Genomic DNA, 13,841 nt, shown 5'->3' on the forward strand with positions numbered 1-13,841 from the left:
AGCTTAGGACCGTGTGTGTGACGCTTAATATTTCGTTTCAATCCGCCAGTACATTTTTTTTTACGACTTTGAGAAATTGAAATGCGACAGAGTTTATTCCGATAGTAATCCTATTTTTATGTACTACACTACTATATGGTCTTAAAATGACGTAAAAATCTAAACATTTGAATGGCGAAAGAAAAACAATTCTCTTCAAAGTTATTGACATTTTATTTTATTTTGTTATCCAAATTCGCATTATACCGTTTTTAGGTCATTATTTGTTCTTAAATGTATGCGTACTGCTGGTTATCACTTAAAATCATGTTCCTAGTTTCTAAATCACGTTATAATTGCTCATTAACTTAAAATATTTAATTTTATTATGCATGTATTGTCATTATTTTGTTAGAAGGTATGTACAGATAAAAGTGTATTTCTTAAATTGTTATGTATTCTAAAAATCGTGTAGTTTTTAGCTTAAAAATTACTGATATTTTTCAGTATTTATTTCCAATTAAATGTCATCGTAATTATTATAAATAATGTAAACTATTAAGTTAAAATACAGATCTAAAGAAAATTCTCTCATACCATGACATTTATCATTATTCATTAAAATAACTATTAAAAATAACGACCTATATCACTTTACATATTTTGATAACAGAGACTAAAACAAGAATAGTCATTGTCAGTCACAGAAAATCAATATTAAATAAATTGAATAAAAGTCTCAAAGTATTAGGGGCATGTATATGATATAATTCCTCTATTTATCGTAAAAACACCGTATAACACTCTTCAAAATTATTGTTTCGAACACCAGCCAACTTCATTATTTTATTATTACCTATTATTATTTGAGTTAAATCGACTAAAGTCAAAAATCCGTCGAGTATAATATGTTAAGTAGGTAGGAATAAAGTTGCTAGAACCTTAAAACCATTATTTTTTACGTTTACACAGACACCTATCACAAACTATATAATATGATTATACATATAACGTCCGAACGTGAACTTGGAGACTTTATTTTATTTCCACCATCGTAACCAATCCTTTTAGCGGAGCCTTATGGATTTAAAAATAAACATATTTATTCACTTTGGATTATGTGCATTTAATTCCGAGGATTAGAGTTTAAAGTAGTTATATGTATACTCGTATACAATCATAATATATTATATATATATATACTTCTCTACTACATTTGACAAAACTTTTATGATACTTTAATTGCATTTATTTAACGCTTATCGATATAGCTCAAGGCTTATTGAAATTAAAATTTCTTGATAGTTAATGTATTTTCTTTTTTAACTAATATATTTAACATTTAATTTTTCTCCCAGCTATTAAGAATACAAAAAAAAAATTTAGACAGTTACCATAATCTATATTTGCAGACGTTAGAACGATTCATGATAGCAGCAGTTACAACCATTAGCCATTTAATTTATTTTAAATGTTTATTTTTTACAACAAAAACTGCCAAATAGTATGTATTGAATAAATATTTAATAATTTCTAAAAAATATATTCAAATAAATATTTTTGAATTTTAAGAGGAATAAGGCTCGCTGTTGATACACACAATATATGAATACACAACGTAGGTGAACACAGGTTATATAGATTTGTATAATTATCATTTATAAATGTATATGTATTATGTACTGTAGGTATATATATAATCATCACTTTAAAAACGAGTAAGACTTCAGTTGTCTCTCTATATGTCTCTCATATAAAGCCAACAAGGTAAAAATACACAATATACATGGTTATTCACTAAGCATGCTCATCCTTATTTTATCCTTTAATAATGGATTTATTCAAATTTTATTTTTTGGAATTCTCAAGTAGATATACTTACCTCATTTTCAAATATTTAGGTTCTTTTAAACCATTTAAAGAGGGTTCTGTAGTGATATAAATTTGTTTTTTTCTCATAAGAAACACCGTTTTTTTTTACTGTAATTTTTTTTTATTAAATTTGTATTATGAAAATGTTTATTTAAATCAAAGTTATTTAATTTTTAATTTAGTAGCTATTTATTATACTCTGGCAGTTTTTATAAATGATAAATGTAAAAAAATAGGGTTAGCTTTATGTTTGGCGAATCTAGAATCACCTTTTTTTGTATTGAATGGAAAATGTATGTTATATCATAATTATATTATACAACTATGAATATTATATTATTTTTATTATTAAGTCTTGGCGCATTCTGTAAATAACAAAAAATTGTTAACTCAACTTACCTATATAATTTTGTCAATTTCTGACTTTTATAATTGTTGTTCATTGCAGTAAATTCTGTATAATTTCTAATCGATTTAGACGTCACCATATTATATCTTATAGATATTATATTTTTGGAAACAACGAAGTTATAGAAACTTCCTAATAACTGTTATTGGTTTATTACAATTTTCTAGAGAAGTACAGGGAATATTGATAATATAGTTCTGAAGTACCACGTGTGTTCAGTTTCCGAGTGATATAATAACATTATTATAGTAGTTACGTGAATCTTTTAAACCATTTTGTACCAATATGAAGTATTATTTGAAAAAAAAAACTCTTATATGTGGGCATATTAATACCACTATAGTTTCCCTTACTAAATTTGAAATATCGGCGATTTGAGTAATTAATTTATGCTCGTGGGATCAATAAATTTAATTAAACTATATTCTAGTTGCATCTATTTTAATTTAAAAACGCATTCGAATAACATACAATAGTCTGGCTATGATATATTAATAATACTATTAAATTATGTGAGCAAACAAAGCATTCAGCAATACAAATAATACAATATTATAACATTTAACAAGTTCAAGTTATCTTTATAACATGTACTAATTTAAAACATTTAAAGAACGTTTTATGTCGATTAAAACTAAGTAGAATAGTTTATAATAAAATATACAACGTCTTTATTTCGTTCTAACTTATAATATACTGTTTAGTATTTAATTAATATTATCATCAATGAAATGAATACTATAGGTACGGCTTCGTGTCGCGCTAGATGAGTTAAATGTTATATTATAAAATGGTGACAAATTTCTCATGTGAGATCATGTGTTTTACTGAACGTTCTACGAAGCAAGTAGGTTCACGTGAAATGACTAATGGAGGAGAAATTATTATGACTGCGTCTTAAGGTAAAATATGTGTATAATACTGAGAGCAAGAAAGATATTAATACATTATTGTACCTACATCATACTTATTGCATACGTAGCTACATAATATTATTATGAGCTACATGTTTTGTAGCGCTATAGTTGAGTCATCATCGAACTATACAAAATGAAATATAATCTTTATTACTGACTTAACCAACCGCACCTGCCAACTATATTATATACTTATTTATATAGTAATTTTAAATGTTTCTTCCATAGTAATTAATGATTATCGAATACTATTTATCGCCGTGTATGGCAATTATATTTTTTTGATACTTTTGATTGAAATTGAATATCTTTACCAATGCAAGTAATAAAAACCGAACGTTATTACTTATAAATATCAGTTTTTACGATGACCATACGAATAGGAACTATATGCAATATGCTATATATGGACTATATACAGTTTTTACTGGACTTAGTTGAGAATAGTATTGATTTCTTATTTTAAAAATATTGTATATTATATACATTTGGTGTACAACATTTTATCTCCTTCGGTTTTCGCCTCGGGAATTGTCAAAAACTTTGATTTCGCATCAGTTCTACTAGGTATACGGATTTAAATTCATTCGTTGACGATTATTACGACTAGAGAATATATATTTTCAATGATTAAAGAATATTGTAGAATATATAGATATTTTACATTTTAAAGTTTGTTTTGTTTTACACAAAATTATTTAATTTTGGTAATCTAAAATATAATATAATAAAATAGTTTTGACAGATTACACATAATGATTTAATATTACAAATACGTATTCTTAATTTTGTCATTATAATACAAAATGTTATCTATTTATAGGTTTTCTTGATCGGTTAAAAAGAATTTTCGTTCTCGATCTTTTGAAATTTAACTTTTGATATATTTATATTATTTTCATCTTTATATTTTCAATAGTTGTCTTCAATCTTATATATTTTTTAATTTAAAGCAAACTTTACTCCAGTAAAATTGAAAACATTTATCTATATTATAAAAAAGTAGTATATATTTTTTTTATTTATTAAGTTTTTCTCCCATTATATGATTAAGTAACTTCTGCTTTTACCATTGTATATATTATATTTAATTTATAACCGATGATGAAGTAAGTCCCTTTTCTTAGAAAAAAGGATTAGTCTAAATAAGTTAATAATAATCTATATGGTATACGTTGCTTTAAAAAATAGTTTTTCCAGTAATTTATCATACAGACTTTAATTTCTTTTTCTGTAGGATTGTCAAAGAAATCCTCTTGGATTTATATTATATTAAAAATATATTTTTCATCTGTTGTATAAAGTCTGGAATGATGAAATTTCTATTTGTATTTAAAATGTAATCAAATGAAAAGTAATTATTTTTCTTACATTTCTTAAGAAATCAAATCCATTGAAAGTGGCCTAACCATAAATCGTTTAATAAAAAATGCTAATTATAATATGTACGCATTTATTTTCCCGCAAATTAATCGTATAAAAATGAATTACGTATTTATTGTAATCATTATCCAGTACATTAATAACTACGTTTGTATTTTTGTTTATGGATTGCACTTATTGGTGTATTTTGCTAATTATTTATTGATTCATTATGTTTTCAGTAAAAATACCTATGTGTTGTAAAGGTGTATGTAAATCGAAAAATATATTTATTATCGAATATTAGGAATGTGATACATAATATGTACAGTTTTTGTCTATGCTGTATATTATGTAATATAATACCCATTGTATTTGGTGTTTGTAAATGATCTTCTATTTGTTTTACGACGGTGACCTACAACGATAAATTTTAATGATATCATATTTTAAGCAAACTTAACAAAAATGTGTGTACTAACCATTATCGTTAAATGTTCTTTAAAGAAAAGTAATGATAGATTTAAAACTATTATGGTATGAGTATAATATAGGCAAGTACTCGCATTGTACCTCATTATACGTTGCGCCAATTATAAATTTATAATATTGTCTAATACGTATGGACATATTAGTTTTATGAATTCGGTAAAATAAAAATAAAATTATTTTGATTAAGTCTATCGGCGTGTATAAAATTGGAAGACTGATTGAAGAGTGTCAGAACAGCTCAACGCACAAAATTATTATATTAGGAAAATATTTTTCGTGATAAAATAATAAAAACTAAATCTGTTGTAGACAGGTAATTATATGCATATTATTAACCATATTGATATTATAATAGGTAACTAATAACTGTTATTATATTTAATCAAAAGTTCTGCTTTTCTAAACGTTTTTAAATACTTTTCAATAAAGCTTGTGGGCACAGTTATTAGAAACTAAACCAATTTCAGCTCTGTAATCGTATAATCATTATTGAATTTCGAACTCATCAACATCAGTTTTTGAAAAAGGGCATAGTTATTTTCAAAAAATGTATATTTTTTAATAATAATAGTTTATATTTTATTATTTTTTTATATTTTCCATTGGTTTAAATTAAATTAACCCTACATATTTTATTAATAATTACTAATAATTATAATATTGTCGTCAAATTTAGATTAATAATAAACTTTATATAATTTAAATAATAATATAATAGATTATGGAAATGTTGATATTTATTCTTAATGAATTTGATGAGACATTATGCATATAATTTGGTATATTAAATGCTATGCCTATTTTTGTATATCAATGCTAAAACCTACCCCACAAAAAAATATAAAGACGATTTTTTTGTTTTTGGATTTTTAAGAGTTAGGTACTTATATATTGGCCAGTTTGGTTTAATAATACCACGATAGTTAAAATAACATTACATTTTTGTAGATTTAAACTATTCTTCCGCACAGTGTAATACACATTTTATAGCTGCGCTCATATCATACACGTCAACCATATCATATTAATATAGGTGTATATATATATATAATATGTATATTGAAAGTACGCACAGATCGCTGGTACAGTGCCGCATGTATATGTACCTATAATACTATAATATCGTATAAAGACGATTTCGTGTATTGTATTGCCGGCAGTCGACTCGACGCGTTTTCTGAATATATTATATTTAAGAAGCTACGCGGGATTTTACCAGAATCGAGGTGTGGCGTTATAGTACGCGGTAGAGGATTATACTCTGGGCAACAATATAATAATACAGTTCCATTGTTATGTGTTGTAGAAGTATATCTACTTGTATACACACGAATAATGTGTATACGGCAATAGTGATAGTGTTCACGTTCCGAGTTACCTAGTTGAACGTACTTGCTAACAGTTATGGCATTATTATAGATAAATGCAGAGTGTGCGTTTGCAGCCTGTGCATGCGCGTGCGTGCATGTAAACAAATTAAACTAACGCATGTTCGCGTAGTTGGATATGCCACGTCGGATTACACGCATTCGGTATATGAAGTTCTAAGTGTCCCATATTTAGTTTTAATCAAATTCCATCACAATGCGAAGTATTGTTGCCGCCGCGATGCACACTCTATACACTCTACAGGATGTCCCGCCGACTATCCGTCGCCTACCCCCTCCGCATCATGACAATTTTTTTCTCAACTCTTTTACCTTTTCTCTTTGATGAATTTCGTTTGAACTTACTTTTTTGCGAGTACGATGGTCACACGATATAATCACTTTATGATGGTTAATTGTTTTCTCCTCTTATTTTCTTCTTTTAGTTCCTATCTAATAAATCGACAATTGTCACTATTTTTATTTTATGCATGAGTTTTCGTAAAGTCGTTAATTTACAAGACTCGATACGTGATGTTTATATTATACATTATGTGTTCTTCGTGTCACAAAATATTATGATAATATTCGATAACATAATTATTAATTTACGTTCATCTACAGTCTGATTTCATTCTTCAATATTATAGTAAATATTGATCTATTATCAAATTTAAAACTTAAATATTTATTCCTATAAATAATATATATTTATATATTTCCCATTTATTTTAAAACGAATTTATGTCTTGTAATTGTATATTATAAAATATGATAAAAATTAATTTGATTAAAAAATCCCTTAAATTTATAACTTCGGAATAGTGGTGATGAATATTGGTAAAGTAATAAAACAACTAACCCACCAACCAAAACACATGATCATGGGTTTTTATTATAAATTGGTGATAAAATAATGAATAAATAATTGTACGTATAATGTATATATTATGGTATATTTATAACGTTTATTTACGTTATGCGTATATGTAAATTTGATAGAATCTATTAATATTTAATGGAAATTAATGACATAATTTAAAATAAAAAAATATAATTATGAAATTATTAATAAAAATGATTAAAAATAAATAAATAAATAATAAATAATCTAGCAAAAAAAGTAATTACTGTATAGTTTAGCACAAATGAATAGCCTGTATACTTGTTTACTAACGTATAATAAGAACTCTCGAGTCTTTGATTACGTACCTAGCTTAGTGAGTTATTTATTTGCATAAACGGCCAGTGTTATGTTTAAATCATCATATAATTTGCTTATTCTAATTGTGTATTGACTGACTTAGGTTTTAGATAAAAATAATAGGTGCTAATAATAATTAAGTGATAAAATTTTCGTACTCTTATGGTGTTTTATATTATAAACTAGACTTATATACTTTTTCGTAAATCGCTAGGATGACCTTTTTCCCTTACACACTTTGTTGATTCCTTCGAAAATGTTATCTTGAATGCTTTTTAAACCTTTATTAATTAAAATAATTTTTTATTTTTGGGTTGCCATGAAAATTATAAAACACTCGACAATTTTTTAATATTATATTATCGTTATAATATTATATTAAGTTAGTATATTTTTTAATTTTTGGATAACAAGCAAGTTAGTTATTATGTTGAATAGTATTTTTAGTATTTATATTGAGCAATAAAATACTTTTATAAAATTGTGTGATTCTTTGAAGTATATAATTACTATAGATGCTTATAGTATATAATATATTGTTTAATGCTTCCACTGTTTATTACTAATTGTGCAAACTTATCATATCGCCAGACTGAGCACCACTCAATAATTGTGTGTGTATTTAATTCTCATTTTTAAATTGGCGACTCGTAAAAACAACCATCTTATAAATTATAATATGAACAAAATAAACATAATGATTAAAACAATAATTATTTATTGTTTTGTAACAACGATTTTCTTTTGTTGACTTCTGCTGTATGTGTATGTATGTACGTATTAGGTGTAGACGAGGATATATATGTTAAAAATAATAACGAATTTCATATTTTAAATCGTTTCTAGTTGTAATGTGTTCCGAATAATATGACTAATCAATAGTTTTCAGAGCGATTCGACAATACGACAGCGCTGTTTGTGGTTTTCGTCACTGTCGTCAATGTGATTTATAATTTGATCTATTCTTCGTATAATACTGGATAAATTATATAATAATTTATAGTTACTGTTTTACAGTTTGTGTTCAAAAAAATATGGCAATATATAATGTATCTATATAATTCTTACGAACGAAACCAAACATCAAAACGATATCAACATTTTAAAATATAATTATTATTATTATTATTATTATTATATACTTCATTATTATCATGTCCCATATGGTAACATCCATAAGGTGGGAGGATTATAATTTTCTCTTTTATCGTGCTCCTTTCCACCCACGAATCAACTACGTGGGCGTGCAGTACACGTGGTTTACGCGACAATTTTTATAAGCGATACGATTATAGGTATAATAATATATTATGCTCGTGTAATGAATCTGGTTTATAGGATTGCCTTAACGCGAGCGCAATTTTTTATACGTTTTTATTCGAGTAGTACTTTTTTTCACTTTACACACACACACGTGGACACGTAAAATATATTAACGGAATACAGCATAGGTGAGAGTATTATACTTATTCGCTGTTGACCGCGGTCGCGTTGTTCAACACACGTCTATTTGGAATGAATCATTAATGTAATGTTATCGTACTAGAATTAATATATAATGGTTTTAAACGTAGATAAACCCTTCTGTAATTAACCCATTATATTGTCAACGGTTTTTTTTTATATATATAAGCCATACTATAGCTCATCTCCAATGACGTTGCCCTTGATAAATTAAATAATCCCAGTTGATTTACCCTGTATTGAAATCGTATACAATTATAATGACTATTACAGTATATGTGTACTAAGTTTTACAACATTCCAACCGAGATATATCTAACAATTTCCATTTGTATCCGTTTTTGTTTATTACTCACATTGATCCCCTCAGGGAGATGAATTGTGGGAAATTCTTTCTTAGTTGGTCTCTACATCATAAAAGGAAACTACTAACCAAATGTTATACTCATAGCTTCAGCTGCAGCTTCAACTAGGCGATAATGAATCAGTGAGTCATGTTATTTTACGCACATACTCATACATAGATATATATATATTTATTTATAGTTATGTTCTATATATCTTAATATCATAAAATACCATGGAAGTACGAAATAAATACATTATTAGTATAATAATTATTATTGTTGTTTGTGATAAAATATTTTTCAAATAATGGCAATGTAATACCAGTACTTATATCAATATACCAGCTATAGGTGCCCTACCTATATAGAATATGTACATACGTTTCAACTGGGAAAAAATAAAATTATTCATAAATATGTCAATTCATGTTTAAATAAAAATAATTTCCATAAACTAACTAAATGTGTAAATATTATTATAATTATTTCGTAATATTCTCGACTTTATGTTAGTAATATTCATTTACTTATGTATATAATATACCAGGTACCTTTTATATTTTTATATAATTTTGAACTAACTATTTTTTTATATTTATTATATAAAATTCACAATAAGGCAAAGAGGCAGTGTTCAGTTTTACAATTTAACAATAAAAAAAAAAAAAATAATAATATTACATTTTACAATAATGATCAGAATTTTAATCTTCAGTAAATACATACAGTCATACCGCTGTATAGTTTATATATATAACCATATTACTGTATATTATAATAAATTACTTTAATTTATTCCTATTTCCTATACTTAGATAATAATGTAACATATTAGGTGTAGATTCGTAATTAAATTTACATAGAAGGAAGTACAGAGATTTAATAATGTTTAAATTCCAAATTATTACTGAGTTTAAATTTTAGGAGTTCTATGACCTTCGACAAAAACGCATACCTACCTAATCTCAATAAGTAGTTTGAATATAATAATTCCAACTACTGTGTTAATATTAACATACACTTATATTACTGAAAGTATAAAACGCAGGCGGTATATATATATATATTTTAAATAATTTTCTTTAATATTTATACTCTATATACTAACAACCCGTGCTTATTTTAAGTTTTGACCTTCATATAATTTCACGTTGCATGTTAGTATTATTTACTTTGGATATTCGATGATATGAATTATCAACGAAACAAAAAATTATGTCAACAATATACTTCATACGTATTGTAATACATGTATATTTATTATTTATACACGTAATCGTTGGAATATTCATTTACATCCGGTTATAATCGTGGTTATGATAAATGTGTCGAAAAATTATTTCCCGCACATGTTTGAACATCTTATGGGCAATTTTTTTTCGAATCGTATTATATTATATTATATAGTTTCATTCTTTTTTTTATTTTATCTCGTCGACGCCCCGTGGCAATATGTATCAAATCTCGTGCTTTTGGAATATTTCCAAAGTATTTATTTATATAGGTTAAGAAAGTTAAGTTATCGATGTACCACACCTGCATTTATATATGTACAATGTACATACTATATATACATACGTATACATCACCTGTTAGAACCGCACTGCAAGCACACCGGAATTGAGAATGACCTCAGATGTGTATACAAAGTTGCAGCCGGTATATTATATTTATGTTTGATGTCCCTCTCTAGTGGTATGATAACATGCACGATGCACTTTCTCCTCTATAAGCCGTCACGCGTGGATCCTTCGAACTTCCTCCAAACAACGGGTCATTCGACATTCCTAAACATGCATCAACGGGTCTTACCTGCAGTGTACATAATATATAATGTTATATGCAAGTACGAGTTGTTATCTCTATTCGTCGCGGTGTCGACGTCGCGTATAGCTTCCTTTATCTCCTCAAATATATTGATGTCACCCGTGGTGAAAGAGCTCTAGGAACAAATCGCAGTTCGTGCGAAACGTATATAAATATATATGTGGGCGGCACATCATATTCACTGTATATAACTATATTTTATATATCATATATGTATTATATGTCTGTACACGGACGATTTAGATATATTCAAGGTGGATACGCTATTATAGCCTCAAGGTGAAATTAACGGTTTACCGAAAATAAAATCTGAATAACTCGCGCGATTTATTTAAGTAAGTACTTATAATAATAGTATTTTTTTTTTATTATTTCATTTTGTTTTTACGCCCTGCGAGTACACAGCGGGAGATTATTATTACTATTATTATTTATTTTTTTTTTTTATTAATATTTCGACAAAAGTTGTCGGTGAATAATTTTCCAGAATGATTTCGTGACAATATATATATATATACATTATTCGTTGATTCGAATAATCGGGAGTTTATGTAGGTCTAGGACAAAAAAAGGAGTTTTTCCACCCCGAATTATTCCTGGACCGTAAAAAGTTTTTTTTTCATTTTGGAAATGTTTGAAATATTTTATTTTTCGCATCGTTAAAATTCTTTTCGGTATTTTTTAAACCCCATGCGCCCACTCAAATGTCTCTAAAATGTATAAAAATATATATGGCAATAAAAGCGAGCTAATAATAAAAACACAAAAACCAAGAACACGGCAATATAGAACAACGGTTTTGGTATCAAGTTACGCGCAGAGTATAATATAATATATATTATATAAAGTATTAAATTATTGTAGTTATATTATTGTCTAACTTATATGCTACGCAGTATTGAAAATGCAACAAACGTCCGCTGACATATAATATGGTAGGCTAAAATACAAAAAAAAAAACGTATCCAGATACAATCCATAATAATATTGTAGATAGCTCTTATTATGGTCTATTAAATGCGGAAAAAATATTGCCGGGGGCTCTCGTGGTTGCCTGTGCGCAATGTTGCGCTGTATAGTTTTTATAAAAAATATATATTATAAAATTCGTTTATGTAAATTAAAATTGCTTATGCTAATATCTTTACATTTATCGCCATTAAAGTCAACGGTCACATGTTTGTCATAAACATATGCATTCTTGTTTACAATTTTCTATAGGATTTAATGGCGATTAAACCTCGACGTTGTATGGTTTCTTTTGATATTGTCTGAATAACCATATATGCGCAAAATAATTATTATACGATGCTATTGTATAACATGCCATATACTCGTACTTTTTATAAGAATATTTATCATTACCATCTCAGTAGTGTCTTCACAATTTTTAATATTTTTATGCAATCACTTATTCAAAATGTCTATGAAGTTATAGGTATTATAATCAAATAGATATCGGTATATCTTTGAGTAAAGTATCTCGCCAATTGGCTATTTGTCGATTATTATTATTTTAACTAGGTATGATTTTTAAATTGTATATTATATATTATAACTTCACATGCCATTGCTTTTAATACATCAAAAACGGCAGTAACTATAAATTCACGTAAGATGAATTGCCACGTCTTTACAATTATACTTTTCATTTTTTTTTTATATATAACGAAAAATAAATAAACACCTATTCCACCGATTTTATAACTTTAACAAACTAAAAAAATGTATTATAATTTGAATAGCATAGTCCATAACATTAAACAAATTAAAAATAATAATATTTAAATAAATTTACTACTCGTAAAAGTGAATTTATTAATTACTGTCAAAATTTTTTTTATTGAATGCTATATAGTTACAGAGATAATATCTATAATAAAAAGATCAATATAGACTGTAAAAAATATGATTTTTTTATTCAACCGTCTTTATTTTTTCACGACTTCTATAATACAATTAAGTTTTTTTTTTATTTTATCGATGTATAACTAGTAACTACTAACTAGTGTTATATAATTTTGTTATTTTATTATATTTTTATAGAAATTATTGCAAAACAAGTTTATTAAATTTTAATTTTACGATATACAATTTCAATTGTAATTTTTGTATCATTTATTTTTATGAAATATTATATGTTTTGACAGTTTGACTTATTAATATATCTCTAGATATATCTGATGTAGGTGGTAAGCTATATTTTATCATTTGAACGATAAGAAACACAGTAAAACTAAATTTTGATGTCTAAAAACTAAAGCGTGAATTTCATTCTGTGAAATCGTAATCATATATTTATAAAAATGTCTTATTTTTTCCACGAATAAATGTTTATTATTGCTGGAGCTAATTTGCATTTATACCTACAGCATAGTACTTTACAAAAATATGTTTATCAAAAAAATTCAACCGTTATAGTTAATATTTATTTTGATAAATATTTGTGAAGGATAACAAATTTGATTTCGCGTTTCCGGCTACCATCGCGTATATTATTATGTACAACGACGCGCGTACTTACACAGAGAGCATTTATATAAGGGCGTATAATATATTATTGTTGCGTATAAAAACGTAGTCCGAATACAGTTGTTTTTT

General features: G+C 26.3%; 1 protein-coding gene across 3 annotated transcripts in view; it reads left to right on the forward strand.

Annotated features, from left to right (window-relative positions):
• The window catches only part of LOC114119271 (putative polypeptide N-acetylgalactosaminyltransferase 9), a 120,112-nt gene that overhangs the window by 53,020 nt on the left and 53,251 nt on the right, over nt 1–13,841 (forward strand). The window lies entirely within an intron of this gene.

Source organism: Aphis gossypii, chromosome 2 (assembly GCF_020184175.1).
Source record: "Aphis gossypii isolate Hap1 chromosome 2, ASM2018417v2, whole genome shotgun sequence".
In the NCBI taxonomy this organism is placed as follows: Eukaryota; Metazoa; Arthropoda; class Insecta; order Hemiptera; family Aphididae; genus Aphis; species Aphis gossypii.